Here is a 15,601-nt window from a genome sequence, read left to right as displayed (position 1 = left end):
CATCGACCAGCGTTAAGATCAACGGACACGTGACCTCTTGCCTGCTGGACTCTGAGAGCACTGAAAGCTTAATCCACCTGGATACGGTAAGGCGTTGCTCCCTCGCGGTACACCCTGCCAATCAAAGAATCTCCCTGGCCTACGGATCCTATTCCGTGGTGATCCGGGAGTACTGTACGGTCACACTCATTGTCCAGGGCGTAGAATTCAGCAGCTTCCGCCTCTACGTCCTCCCTAATCTCTGCGCTGCCCTGCTACTCGGCCTGGACTTCCAGTGTAATCTCCAGAGCCTAATCCTGAAACTATGTGCAGCCTCGCAACCCAAAAGGTCGATCCACCTTCCCTCTTCGCAAATCTAATCCCTGACTGCAAACCCATCGCCACCAGGCAGGGCCGGCTCAAGGCACCGGCAACTCGGGCTGTTGCCCGGGGCGCCATGTGCTTGGGGGCGCCAGAGACTCGGGTCCCGCGCATGCGCAGTTGGGCCGGTGCCAACCAGCGCATGCACGGTGGCCGCCCGCCCCCAGGGCGCCCCCCCGGCTCGGTCCGCCCCCCCCCGCCCCCCTCGGGTCCGCCCCCCTCGGGTCCGCCCCCCCGCCCCGCCCTCGGGTCCGCCCCCCCGCCCCGCCCTCGGGTCCGCCCGCCCCCCGCGTCCGCCCCCCCAAGTGTCCGCCCCTCCCGCCCCCCCTCGGGTCCGCCCGCCCGCCGCGTCCGCCCCCCCGCGTGTCCGCCCCCCCGCGTGTCCGCCCCCCCCCGCCCCCCCTCGGGTCCGCCCGCCCCCCGCGTCCGCCCGCCCCCCCGCGTGTCTGCCCGCCCCCCGCGTGTCCGCCCCCCCGCCCCCCCTCGGGTCCGCCCCCCCTCGGCCCCCCCCCCCCCTCGGGTCCGCCCCTCCTCGGCCCCGCCACCCCTCGGCCCCCCCCCCCCCCGCCCCCCCCCCCGGCCCCGCCCCCCCCCGGCCCCGCCCCCCCCAAGTGCGCCGAAGTTCAGCTTGCCCGGGGCGCCAGCAACCCTAGAGCCGGCGCTGCCACCAGGAGCAGACAGTACAGCACCCAGGGCAGGACCTTCATCAGGTCCGAGGTCCAGAGGCTGCTTCGGCAAGGCATCATCGAGGCCAGCAATAGTCCCTGGAGACCCCAAGTGGTAGTAGTTAAAACTGGGGAGAAACACAGAACGGTTGTGGACAACAGCCAGACCATCAATCGGTACACGCAGCTCGACACGTACCCCCTCCCACGCATATCTGATATGGTCAATCAGATTGCACAGTACCGGGTCTTCCCAACGGTAGATCTCAAATTCGCCTACCACCAGCTACCCATCCGTAAAGTGGACCGTCCATACACAGCCTTCGAGGCAGACGGTCACCTCTATCACTTCCTCAGGGTTCCCTTCGGCGACACCAACGGGGTCTCAGTCTTCCAAAGGTAGATGGACCAAATGGTCGACCGGTACGGTTTGCGGGCCACCTTTCCGTACCTAGACAACGTCACCATCTGCGGCCATGATCAGCAGGACCACGATGCCAACCTTGCCAAATTTCTCCACACCGCCACTCTCCTAAACCACACCTACAACAAGGAGAAGTGCGTGCTTAGCACGACCCGCTTAACCATCCTCAGCTATGTGGTCCAGAACGTAGTTCTGGGGCCCGATCCTGACCGCATGCACCCCCTGATGGAGCTCCCCCTCCCCCACTGCCCCAAGGCCCTTAAACGCTGCTTGGGGTTCTTTTCATACTACACCCAGTGGGTCCCAAACTATGCGGACAAGGCCCGCCCACTCATACAGTCCACCCATTTTCCCCTGAGTGCCGAGGCTCAACAGGCCTTCGCCCATATCAGAGCCGATATCGCCAAGGCCGGGATGCATGCAATAGACAAACGCTGCCCTTTCAAGTGGAATACAACGCATCAGACGTCGCCTTAGCCGCCACCCTCAATCAGGCAGGCAGACCCATGGCATTCTTCTCCCGCACCCTTCATGCCTCATAAATTCGGCACTCATCCGTCGAAAAAGAGGCCCAAGCTATCGTTGAAGCTGTGCGGCATTGGAGGCATTACCTGGCTGACAGGAGATTCACTCTCCTCACTGACCAACGGTCGGTAGCCTTCATGTTTAATAACACACAGCAGGGCAAGATCAAGAATGATAAGATCTTGAGGTGGAGGATCAAGCTCTCCACCTACAATTACGAGATTTTGTATCGCCCTGGCAAGCTCAACGAGCCCCCAGATGCCCTATCCCGAGGTACATGTGCCAGCGCACAAGTAGACTGACTCCAGGCCCTGCACGACGGCCTTTGTCACCCAGGAGTCACACGGTTATACCATTTCATAAAAGCCCGCAACCTGCCCGACTCCATCGAGGAAGTACGGACAATCACCAGGAACTGCCAGGTCTGTGCGGAGTGCAAGCTCCACTTCTACCTGCCGTACCGCGCGCGCCTGGTGAAAGCCTCCCGCCCCTTTGAATGCCTCAGCGTGGATTTCAAAGGGCCCCTCCCCTCCACCGACCGGAACACGCATTTTCTCAGTGTGGTCGATGAGTACTCCAGATTCCCCTTCGCCATCCCATGCCCCGACATGACGTCTGCCACCGTCATCAAAGCCCTCAACGCAATCTTCGCTCTGTTCGGTTTCCCCGCCTACATCCACAGTGACAGGGGATCCTCATTCATGAGTGATGAGCTACATCAGTTCCTGCTCAGCAGGGGTATCGCCTCCAGCAGGACGACCAGCTATAACCCCCGGGGAAATGGGCAGGTAGAGAGGGAGAACGGGACGGTCTGGAAGGCTGTCCAGCTGGCCCTACGGTCCAGGAACCTCCCGGTCTCCCGCTGGCAGGAGGTCCTCCCTGATGCACTACACTCCATTCGGTCATTACTGTGCACCGCCACTAACAACACACCCCATGAACGTCTCTTTGCCTTCCCCAGGAAGTCCAGGTCTCTCTCCCGACTTGGCTCGCAGCTCCAGGTCCCGTCCTTCTCCGTAGGCACGTCTGACTCCACAAGACGGACCCGTTGGTGGAGAGGGTGCAATTGCTCCATGCAAACCCGCAGTATGCCTACGTGGCGTACCCCGATGGCCGCCAGGATACTGTCTCCCTCAGAGACCTGGCACCAGCAGGTTCCACACACACACACCCCCCGGCCTGGCACCACCTCCCTTCCCCCGGCCCTCCCAGCAGCAACCCCCCCAGGACCATCCGTTCTCCCCCTGCCCATGCCCGAGGATGAAGAGGATTTCGGCACGCTCCCGGAGTCACTGAAGACCAGACCAGCATCGGCATCGTTGCCACCACTGCGTCGCTCCCAGTGGCATATCAAGGCCCTGGACCGGTTAAACCTCTAACTGGTCCACTGGACTTCAAAAGACATTTTTTTTTTCTCTCAAATATTGTAAATGTAAAATTTAATTGTTGTATATAGTTCTCCACCAGCCCTGCCGGACTCAATTTTAACAGGGGGTGAATGTGGTAAACCACTGTTGCACCTATATTAGGTGATGTATGGTAGGACCTGTACTACAGGTACGTCGGTAGTCCCTGCACAGTCCCTCTTACAGCGTAGCCCCTCCCCCCAGCTCCTCCTCCCACTTTGCTTTAATCCCCTCCATGGACACCCAGTCCTCCTCTAGGATCCTCCCCATGATTGCTGAGACAACCTCCCCTCTCCAGCCACCCCCCCCCCCCCCCTCACCCCCCCCCTCCCACTGACAGTACCGCCTCCAGCAACAACGAGATCGGTGCTATCAGGAAGGTCAGGAAAATCTTTCTTGCAAAGTCCCAAACCTGCATGTACCTAAACCCTTCCCCCTGTGCCAATCCACTTCTCTCCCAACTCCTCTAGGCTCGCAAATCGCCCCTCAAAGAACAAATTCTTCATTTCCTTCATCCCCCTCTTGTCCCACCACTGAAACCTTGCATCCATCCTCCCCGGCTCAAACCAGTGATTATCCCTCATCTGCATCTCCACTGACCCGGCCCCCAGTTTAAAATGATGCCTAAACTGCCTCCAGATCTTCAAAGTGGCCACTTTCCTGGAGTGGCACCAACCCCCACCTTTTGTCCTCTCTTTGATAAAAAGATTGGAAGGCATTGAAATAAAAACAAGAATCGCGGCAAAGCATTCATTTTAACTGTCTGCACCCGACCCACCAACGACAGAGAGAAATTGCCTCACCTCGACAAATCGGCCTTCACCTCCCCACCAAGCTCGTGAAATTATATTTTTGGAGCCCTCCCCAATCCCGGGCCACCTGTACCCCCAAGTACCTAAAGTGGGTTGCCATCAAGCGGAATGGCACCTCCCCCACCCCAGCCCAACTCTCGGTGGGGAGACCATAAAATACTCGCTCTTGCCTAAATTCAATTTACACCCCGAGAAGGCCCCAAATCTCTGAAGCAGCTCCATTGTACTCCCAACCAACGTCTCGGTTCTGAGATATACAGCAGCAGGTCATCAGTGTGTAGGGGCACTCTGGGTGGGATTCTCCGTTCTGCCTCACCCGTTTTCCGTTTGTACTCAGGAAATTTGGGACTATGACGTTTGCCACAATTTTGCTCAGCCAAAATATAGATTCAAAATATTGGATCTTTCATTTGAGCTCCATCGCTCGGTGTTTTCATCATTTGGTCCCATGGCACCAAAAACTCTCGCCATTTTTACTGGACTTACATAAGCACAATGTGTCACAGAAATCTTAACACAGGTCAGTGGAGATGCTGATCACGGATAATCACGGGTTTGAGCCGGGGAGGATGGATGCAAGGTTTCAATGATGGGACAAGAGTGGGATGAAGGAAATAAGAACATAAGAACTAGGAGCAAGAGTAGGCCATCTGGCCCCTCGAGCCATTCAATAAGATCATGGCTGATTGTTTTGTGGACTCAGCTCCACTTACCCGCCCGCGGACCATAACCCTTAATTTCTTTACTGTTCAAAAATCTATCTATCTTTGCCTTAAAAACATTCAACGAGGTAACCTCAGCTGCATCACTGGGCAGGGAATTCCACAGATCCACACCCTTTGGGTGAAGAAGTTCCTTTTCAACTCAGTCCTAATTCTGCTCCCCCTCATTTTGAGGCTATGCCCCTTAGTTCTAGTTTCACCTGCCAGTGGAAACAACCTCCCTGCTTCCATTGTAACTATTCCCTTCATAATTTTACGTGTTTCTCAGACTTCTTCTAAATTCCAATGAGTATAGTCCCAGTCTACTCAGTCTCTCCTCATAAGCCAATCCTCTCAACTCTGGAATCAACCTCGTGAATCTCCTCTGTACCCGCTTCTGTGTCAGTACATCCTTTGGCAAGTAAGGGGACCAAAACTGTACACAGTACTCCAGGTGTGGACTCACCAGCACTCTATACGGCTGCAACATAACCTCCCTGTTTTTAAGCTTCATCCCTCCAGCAATGAAGGACTAAATTCCATTTGCCTTCCAAATGACTTGCGGCACATGCAAACCAACTTTTTGCGACTCATGCACAAGGATATTCAGGTCCCTCTGCACAGCAGCATGCTGCAATTTTTTACCATTTAAATAATAGTCCATTTTGCTGTTATTCCTATCAAAATGGATGACCTCACATTAACCAACATTGTACTCCATCTTCCCACTCACTTAAACTATCTATCTCCCTCTGCAGACTTTCATTGTCCTCTGCACATTTTGCTCTACCATCTTAGTGTCATCTGCGAACTGAGACACATTGGGCGCGATTCTCCCAGACAGGGAGAAATCGTAAAGCTGGCGTCAAATCCGGGCGGGTTTGACGCCAGCCTCCCCCTCCCCGACCGGGAACCGATTCTGGTCCCCGGTTGAGGCTAGTATGCCGCGGCCGTGAACTCCGGCATCGCGGGCTTAACGAATTTCGTTAAGCCTGCTTGCCAGAGTTTGCGCCGGCTGACGCGTCACATGACGTCAGCCGCACATGCGCAGATTGGAAGACTCCAACCCGCGCATGCGCGGATGACGTCATCGTGCATTTGCGCGAAACCCGCGCATGCGCGGGCCGGGATGCCCCTCAGCCGCCCCGCAAAGTGATACAGCAGGGCGGTGGAAGGACAAAGAGTGCGCGGGAATCGGACCTGCTGCCCGCGATCGGTGCCCACCGATCGCGGGCCCATAGCACCCTTGGCACGGCCGTGGTACTGCCGTGCCAATCGGTGCCATGGTTTTCAAAATCGGGACTTTACGGCCGCTTTTACGAACGGCCAGACCAGGTGTGTTTGCCGTTCGTAAAAACAGCCGTAAAGGGCTTGGACTTCGGCCCATCGGCCAGCTGAGAATCGCTGCTGGCCGTAAAAAAACGGCGGCGGCGATTCGTGTCGGGAGTCGGGCATGGGGGAGGGGGAGAATAGCGGGAGGGCGTCAGACTAGCGTGGCCGTAAAAATTTACGAACACCGCTATTCTCCGCACCGTCGTGAGTGCGGAGAATTGTGCCCATTATACTTGGTCCCAACTCCATGATGTAGTTGAACTTCTCTAAATACAGAAAATCTCTCAGGCAGGACAAAGCATTGAATGGAAACAAAGTTCTCCACCCAAGCAGAGCTCATCTCCGGGTTATCAACAAGGGAAAGGCAAGGACTTCTGCCTTCATCCCTGCCTGCAGCTCTGGTGACAGACCCCAAAAATGGCCACCAGCTGGTAAGGCTGCAACTCAATCGCAAGAAGCCCTGACATGGTGTTGAAGAATGAGACTCACAGCGTACAAGTTTAGGACATGACCAGAACATGTGTGTATGATTCACTGGCCCCCGAAAGCAACACTCGCCCTTATCCTCCATTCCTGGAAAAATCCCACCCAGCCGCTCCTTGCTCAGATGTGCCCTATGCATTACCTTGAATTGAATCAAGCTGACCTAGCACATGAGGAGGTGGAGTTGATCCTATGCAGAGCCTCACTCCACAACCACCCATCAAAAACTGGACCCAGCTCCCTCTCCCATTTCCTTTATACCTCATCCAACAGAGTTTGCTCCATCGACAAAATCCAACCAAAATGTACTAAATCTTCCACTCCCCAACTCTGTCAGCAAAAGTACCGTATTCAAAAGAAAGGAGGAAGGGGCCACAGGAAAGGAAGGACTCTCCTTGGGAAAGAAGTCACGGACCTGAAAAATACCAAATACATTAGTCTTCGGGAGGTGGAATTTATCCACCACTCCTCAAAACCAGCGACTCTCCCCTCAATGGACATGCCCCCAAACTCTCCAACCCCTCCCTTCCACATGAATCGAATGACGAGCCCAAACCCACCGGCACAAAGAGTTGGTTCCTGTAGATTGGGACAAACATCAACACGGAGCCCAGATTAAAATGTTGCCTGAGCTGCCTCCAAATCCTCAGAGTGGCCAATACTATCGGACTCAAAGTAAATATTGCAGGGGAAAACTGAGACGGAGCAGTAACCATGGCCCTCTACAAGAGCTCACCTCCATCTGCCCCCATATGGAATTAGGATCCTGAAGCCACCCCCACACTTTTTCGATGTTCGCATTACAATAATAAAATAACAAATTAGGCAGAACTAAGCCACCTGACTGCCTCTCTCTCTGCAAAAATTGCCATAAAAGTTACAGTGCAGAAGGAGGCCATTCGGCCCATCGAGTCCGCACCGGCTCTTTGAAAGAGCACCCTACCCAAGCCCACACCTCCACCCTATCCCCATAACACAGTAACCCAACCCAACATTAAGAGCAATTTTGGATACTAAGGGCAATTTAGCATGGCCAATCCACCTAACCTGCACATTGTTGGACTGTGGGAGGAAACCGGAGCACCCGGAGGAAACCCACGCACACAGGGGCGAACGTGCAGACTCTGCACAGACAGTGAACCAAGCCGGGAATCGAACCTGGGACCCTGGAGCTGTGAAGCAATTGTGCTACCCACTGTGCTATCATGCTGCCCTATGTCCTGCAAATCCGTGGGGTCTTGCCAGTCCAATTAAAGGAAGGTATAATTTTTTTATTTTATCAACAAAGAAGGACTTGGAAAGAGAAATGGGGAGACACTGAAACAAAAATAGAAACCTCAGGAGGACATTTATTTTTACCACCTGAACCCGGCCTGCCAACAACAGGGAGGTTATCCCACTTCACTCATTCACCAGATTAACAAAATTTTATTTATGGAGAGAGGTCCAATGTGGGCCACCCAGATTCCCAGATAACGAAAGCTAGACCTGGCCAAACGAAAAGGCAACGTCCCCAGATTACCACCCCTCCCTGGGGAATTCACCGAAAGTACTCGCCTTTGTTAAGATTCAACTTATAACCCGAGAAGGAGCCAAAACTCCTAAGTAGCTTCATTATCTCCTCCACATTGGAGAGTGAATCTGTTATATACAGAAGCAGATTACCTGCGTACAAGGACACCCAATGCTCCCTTCCTCCCCTTTCTCCCTCCACCCCATAGATAACCTCAATGCTATGGCCAGAGGCTCGATTGCCAAGGCAAAAAAAAGCGGGGACAATGGGCAACCCTGTCTCGTACTCCATTCAACTGGAAATGTCCTGACCTCAGGGCATTCGGATGGACACTTGCGGTGGGGGTCTTGTATTGAAGACGGATCCAAGATATAAACTTAGGCCCAAAACTGAACCTTCCAAGGATCATAAACAGGTACCCCTACTCTACCCTGTCAGGTGGTTTTCAGCATCCATTGAAATAATCGCCTCTGGCTCAGGGACTTCAGAGGGGGACAGAATAATATCAAGTAGCCAACTCATGTTGGCTGTATGCTGCCTGCCCTTAACAAACCCAGTCTTCCTCCGAGATCACCCCTGGAAGACAGGGTTCCAAACGCATTGCCAGAACCTTTGGCAACAACTTAACCTTGAGGTTCAGCAGCGAAATAGGACAATAGGACCCACACTCTGTCGGACCTTATCCTTCTTCAAAATCAAGGAGATTAATTCCTGCACCAGTGTAACCAGCAATATGCCCCGGGACAAGGAATTGTTCGACATATCTAACAACAATGGGATCAGCTGATCTGAAAATATTTTTAAAAATTCAATTGGGAATCTGTTTGGGCCCAGAGCGTTAGATGCCCAGACTGCATTAAACCCATACATTTCACTATCTTCTGCAGGCTGAACGGGGATTCCAACGCCTCGCTTCTCTCCCACGCCAGAACTGGGATAGATAGATCATCCAAAAATTCCATTATGGGCACCCTCTCTGCTGGGGGCTCCAACTTATAGAGCCTTTGGTAAAAGGCCTCAAAGCAGAATTGAACTTCCCTGGGGCGAGACCAACCTGCCATTCAAGTCCTTCATTTCCTACACTATCTCCCAGGAGGCAGCCTGCCACCTCAGCTGGTGTGCTAACAGGCGCCTGGTCTTCTCCCCATAGTCATAAAATGTCCCCCTTGAGCGTCACAGTTCTTCCACAACCTTGCCCATCGATAGCATTCCATCTGCATCTTCTTCCTACTTACCAACAATTCCTGTGTTGGGGCAAGCGAGTACTGGCGGTCCACCTCAAGGATAGAGTCCATCAACCTCTGTCTTTCACTCTTCTCTTTATGTGCCTTGTGGGAGATTATCTTCCCCCTCATGACTACCTTCAGGGCCTCCCACAACGTGGAAGGTTGGAAAGTCTCACTCCTGTTAAACTCAGTATACACCCAAATAGCAGTGGGCACCGCCTCACAGAATCCTTTGTCCACCAGCAACGCCGTATACAGCCTCCACGGAGATACTGAGAGCAGCCTGGCCCCAACACCAAGCCCACAAAATATGGAGAATGATCCGAAATAACTATTGCCAAATATCCCGCCCTCATCACCCCAGAAAGGGCCCACCAAAAAAATACCCGATCCAAGAGAAGACCTGATGGACATGAGAGAGAAAAAAATACCTTCTTACTCAGATGTAAAAATCTCCACGGGTCTGCCCCCCCCCCCCATTTGCTCTATAAAAGCTAATAGTACCTTTGCCACTCCTGAAGGACTCAAATACTTAAGTCTTGATCTATCCAGCCAAGGGCCCAGTACAGTAACTGGTGCAAATCCAGTTCGGGAATAGAAGCCAGCAACTAGCTGACAAAAGCTGTATCATTCTCGTTGGGTGCGTACAAATTAACCACGACCACCAGAGTACCTGCCCACTAACATATCTCCCGTTTGGGTGTGCCAAAATTTTAGTCGCGAAACAAGACACCCTTTTATTAACTTAAACTGCAGCCCCACCCCCCGCCCTACTATTGAATCCGAAATGGAATACCTGCCCCACCCAGCCATTTTGTAGCCTCATCTGGTCCTTGATCCGAAAATTGGTTCCTGCAAAAACACAACATCAGCATTCTTTTTCTTTAAATGTAGAGTACCCAATTATGTTTTTTCAAATTAAGGGGCAATTTAGCGTGGCAAATTCACACCTGCACACCTTTTTGGGTTGTGGGGGTTGTGGGGTTGTGGGGGAATTAAACCCTTTTTGGGTTGTGGGGGTAAAACCCACGCAAACACGCGGAGAATGTGCAAACTCCACACGGACAGTGACCCAGGGCCGGGATTCAAACCCGGGTCCTTAGCGCCGTAGTCCCAGTGCTGTTCAATTCCCTTACATTCCAATGACCAGCCGAACAGGGAATCGTCTACCACCTCCCCAACCCCCCTCCCCCCACCCCGATGCACAGTCAGCCATTCCCACCACTTGGGGAAATCCAGCAACTACTCAGAGAGTGCCGACACCAGGCCTACGCAAGATGTCCGTTGAACCTCGCCCCCCCCCCCATCAAAACGGAACCAAGAAAAAGTTGTTGCAGCCACTGTCAGAGAACTAACCCTCCCCTCTGCCCCATGTATCCAACCTCACATCAATAGCACACCCCAATAAACCAGCCAGCAGCAACAAGGTGAACAAAGATCCCTGCCCTCCCCCCATTAGACATAGAATAGAATTTACAGTGCAGAAGGAAACCATTTAGCCCATTGAGTCTGTACCAGCCTTTGGAAAGAGCACCCTACTTAAGCCCACTTATTCACCATATCCTAGTAACCCAACCTAACCTTTTTGGACACTAAGGGAAATTTAGCATGGTCAATCCACCTAACCTGCACATCGTTGGACTGTAGGAGGAAACTGGAGCACCCGGAGGAAACCCACACAGACACGGGGAGAATGTGCAGACTCCGCACAGATAGTGACCCAAGCCGGGAATCAAACCTAGGACCCTGGAGCTGTGAAGCAACAGAGTTAACCACTGTGCTACTGTGTAGCCCTTTTTAAGCCCAAAGAAAATGAAAACCACTATTCTAAGCTCATCCTTAAAACTCCCTAAAATATGAGCTGCAGTTGCCCCACTCCTCTCCCATTAACTAACTAAACAGCTAGTAGGGCGGCCCCCGCACAGAGTAAAAACAGAACAAATAACCATAACCTCAAACAGCCCCCACCCATGTTCAACTTTAATAGTCAAAGAGGAAAGAACAATACAGAACCCACAAACTGGCAGTGAAAATATAAATGCAAACTCCGGAATGGGCAAACATCACGCCAACAAATCCCAAATATTACATGCCGACAACCCAGACAGAAATCCCACAACAAATCCAGTTCACAGTTTGTTCGACCCTTGCTGTAATGATATGTATATAGACAAGTTAGTGACGGGTTAATTATTACATCTCAGTGTAAATCAAACACTAGAGGGTGCCACTGCTTCTCTGTATTTAAGTCAGATCCTGAGGGAATTCTGGGAGTAGCATTAAAGAAAGCATGGTGACAGCATTAGGAGAAGATTAAATCAGACAGAGTTAACACAAGTTTAGATCATAGTGTAGTTAGTGACTGTTTAGTTTACTGAGTACTGATAGACAGATTCAATATTAATTAATTATTAACTGTAGCGCAATAGAGTTTGCGAACTTCATTTACTTAATAGTTTTAATAATAAGTTAGTTTAGTTTCATTATTTGGATTGGCGGATTCTTTGTCAACTACATATCGGACCATTCTGGAAATAAAGACAAATATCACACCATGTTACCACAAATGGTAATGACACTTGCTTCTTCACAAATGCCTCTGCCTCCTCCAGTGCATCAAAATAGTAATCTTTCAAGTTGTAGTTTATTCGGTGGTATGCAGTGTGTTCCACATCATTTCAAACCTTGGTCCTTTCCAACATGGCTTCGGCCTTGTTGAATGCTGACACCTCCTCGCCAGCTCTGCTCCCATATCCTGGTAGAGTCTAATGGCGTGGCCCTCCCATTTATAGTCCTAATGGCTTCATCCACCGCAAAACCCTTTCCTTATGTTGATAGCTATGAAAGCGCACAATGATGGTCCGTAGTGGTTCACCAGAACGGAGCTTTTACCTGAGTGACGTATGGGCCCGATCCAGTTCGGGAGAGGAAGTCATTTAACCTTCACCACCATCTTCCCAAACAACTGCGACACATATTCTGTTAGATTTTGACCTTCCAAACCCTCTGGCAGTCCTACGATCCGAAGGTTATGCCTCTGGAGCCATTCTCCAGATTGTCCACTTTTGCCCTTAGTACTTTGTTATCCCTGTGCCATCTCCACTTCCAGGAAGACAATCTGGTCAATCTGCCTGGAGAGGGCCACCTCCATCCCCTGTAGCACGTGCCTTGTGCCTTTACCATCTGGTCCGTTTTTGCCAAAGCAGCACGAGTGGGGACCAGGGTCCCTTCGATTGCTCTGTCAAGGTCTTCAAAGGCATCCCGATGTAATTTCTTAAGTTCCACTGCCAAGATGCCTGTAAGCATCTCAACCGTTAGTGGAGTAGCCAAAGTACCAGCAGGAGCCTCTGTAATTTCTCAGCAGACAAAACACTAGAAGTTTCCGAGTCTGATGATGATCCTTTACTTGTCTGCTGCCTCATCTTGTACTTTTTGGGCATTCCTTTTATGTGGGACTTTTATCCCATAAAACTAATAAAGTTGCACCCCAAATTCCCTCCAAACACTGGGCTAAATGGGCTAAAATATAAGTACTCTGGCAGGAGCCACCTTTGCTCTCTACATGCTGCCATCAGAAGCCGCCATTTTTTCTAATGTTTTTGAATTCTCCTGGAGTCTGCCAGCCTGGGTCCAACCTCCGCGCGGCCAGTTTTTGTTGTGATATTTTTAAAGGATAGGCTTGCAGGTGGTATAAACGAACAAGAGCTTTATCGGAAAGGTGTTTAGTCTACAGGCTGTTAGGATAGACTGCCTGTTTGCCCACACAAATTGTCAATGACGCATTAACAAATCACGTGATCGGACTCTTAAAATGACCTTGTTCCAACTAGGAACAAACATGAATACACAACAAATACCCTCTCCCTTTCTTTCAAGGCAACCTCTGAAATGCCCCCAGCACACATCCCGCTGATGCCTGAGGCAATTCAACTTTAAAGAGTGACCCTTCTGTCGCAAGTTTACGTGTTACCCCTTTAATTTTAAAAAACACTTTTAGCGTCATCACTCCCTACCTCAGACTTCACCCCTCAGAATGTCAGATTATCAACTTTAAATACAGAGAGGATCTCTCCAAAGACAATGCAGCACCCTGTGACTCATTCTCCTGCAATTCAAAATAGCTCTCACAGTGAGTCAGATAAACCACAGTTAAGTTGCTTGTGTTCAATGGGTGGCTTATTGAAGGCATTGGAGACTCATATCAGTTTCATTTCATTGGGGAGGCTGCATTAAATCACAGCAAGTTACATGAGTATAGGAAGAAAATGGTCAATTTTGAATATATATGAGGGCCCAGGTACGAATGAATGAGTTTCCTGCTAGCTTACCCTCTCACCGCCAGCACAATTTTTTAAAATATAAATTTAGAGTACCCAATTCATTTTTTCCAATTAAGGGGCAATTTAGCATGGCCAATTGACCTACCCTGCACATCTTTGGGTTGTGGGGGTGAGACCCACACAGACATGGGGAGAATGTGCAAACTCCACACGGACAGTGGCCCAGAGCGGGAATTGAACCTTGGACCTCAGCACCGTGAGGCAGCAGTGCTAACCACTGTGCCACCCTGCTGCCTGCCACTGCCAACATAATTGATAGCCGCCAAGTATAGATGTGTGGGCTTTCATGCGATTCTTCAAGCCCACTCGCCATCTTGCCCGCTCCAGCAGGCTCCATAAAATCTAGCCCATGGGAGCCAGAAATATGTCAAGCAGGAATTAAGAGAATTCGGTTCATCTGTGATGCCTCCCAGTTTTCAATAGGCTAGCACTCAGACAGAGGGCACGATTTAACAGAAAAGCTTCCAAGTGTGGTAGTGTGGCGCTAACAATTGCAAAGACAAAGACTCAAATCGGTACAAGAGAGGCTTTATTACAGTGAGATGCTATTCTTTCGGCTGCAGCTGTAGAATGGCATCTCAGGGAAACTTATGAATATTTATACTGCTCCCTGTGGGCGGAGCTAGCCGGCAGGGGCTTACCAGAAAACCTGTAATACAGGTACTGTCGTACATCCCCTAATGCAAGCAAACATATATATACAGTGGTAGATCACCACATTCACCCCCTGTAAAAGATAAGTCCGGCAGGGGTGACGTGAAACTATAATACATAAACGTGATCTATTTACAGAGGGGGGGGAGGAGAAAACAGAACCAAGTGTCCATCTTGCAACCCGGTGCCTGTCACAGGTTGAGTCGGACCGGTGGTCGGACGGTTCGTTGTGAGCGACACAGCAGCGGTGGCGACATCTGCCCAGGCGGTGTCAGCGTCGACGGCGCAGGTGCTGGTGGTGTTGGTGCTGGCGGTGATGGTGCTGGCCAGTGGCTGGATGACTAAGGGAGCATGCCGAAATCTTCCATGTCCTCTCGTGTGGGCAGGGGAATGAGGGATGGACCTGGTGGGGCTGAAGTCGGGGGCGCCGGGAAAAGGAGGGTGGCGCGTGGGTATGGAGGTGTGTGGGCATGGGATCGGCACCCGAGGGAGCCAGGTCCCTGAGCGAGACTGTATCCTGGCGGCCGTTGGGGAACTCCACGTAGGCATACTGGGGGTTCGCGTGGTGCAGGCGTACCTTGTCCACCAGAGGGTACACCTTGTGGAACCTGACATGCCTACAAAGTAGGACCGGCCCTGGAGCTGCAAGCCAAGTCGGGAGCGACACCCCGGATGTGGACTTCCTAGGGAAGGCAAAAACACGTTCATGGGGTGTGTTGTTAGTCGCGGTGCACAGCAGTGACCAAATGGAATGGAGCTCATCAGGGAGGACCTGCTGCCAGCGAGCGGCTGGGAGGTTCCTGGACCATAGGGCCAGCTGGACGACCCTCTATACCATCCCATTCACCCTCTCTACCTGCCCGTTTCCCCGGGGGTTGTAGCTGGTTGTCCTGCTGGAGGCGATACCCCTGCTGAGCAGGAACTGACGCAGCTCATCGCTCATGAACGAGGATCCCCTGTCACTGTGGATATAGTCGGGGAAACCGAACAGGGCGAAAATGGAATCGAGGGCCTTGATGACGGTGGCATACGTCATATCCAGGCATGGGATGGCGAAGGGGAACCTAGAGAATTAATCGACCACACTAAGGATGTAGGTGTTGCGGTCGGTGGAGGGAAGGGGCCCTTTGAAATCCACGCTGAGGCGTTCAAAGGGGCGG

The sequence above is a fragment of the Scyliorhinus canicula genome, chromosome 5 (assembly GCF_902713615.1).
Source record: "Scyliorhinus canicula chromosome 5, sScyCan1.1, whole genome shotgun sequence".
In the NCBI taxonomy this organism is placed as follows: Eukaryota; Metazoa; Chordata; class Chondrichthyes; order Carcharhiniformes; family Scyliorhinidae; genus Scyliorhinus; species Scyliorhinus canicula.
Note: the sequence above shows the minus strand (reverse complement) of the source record.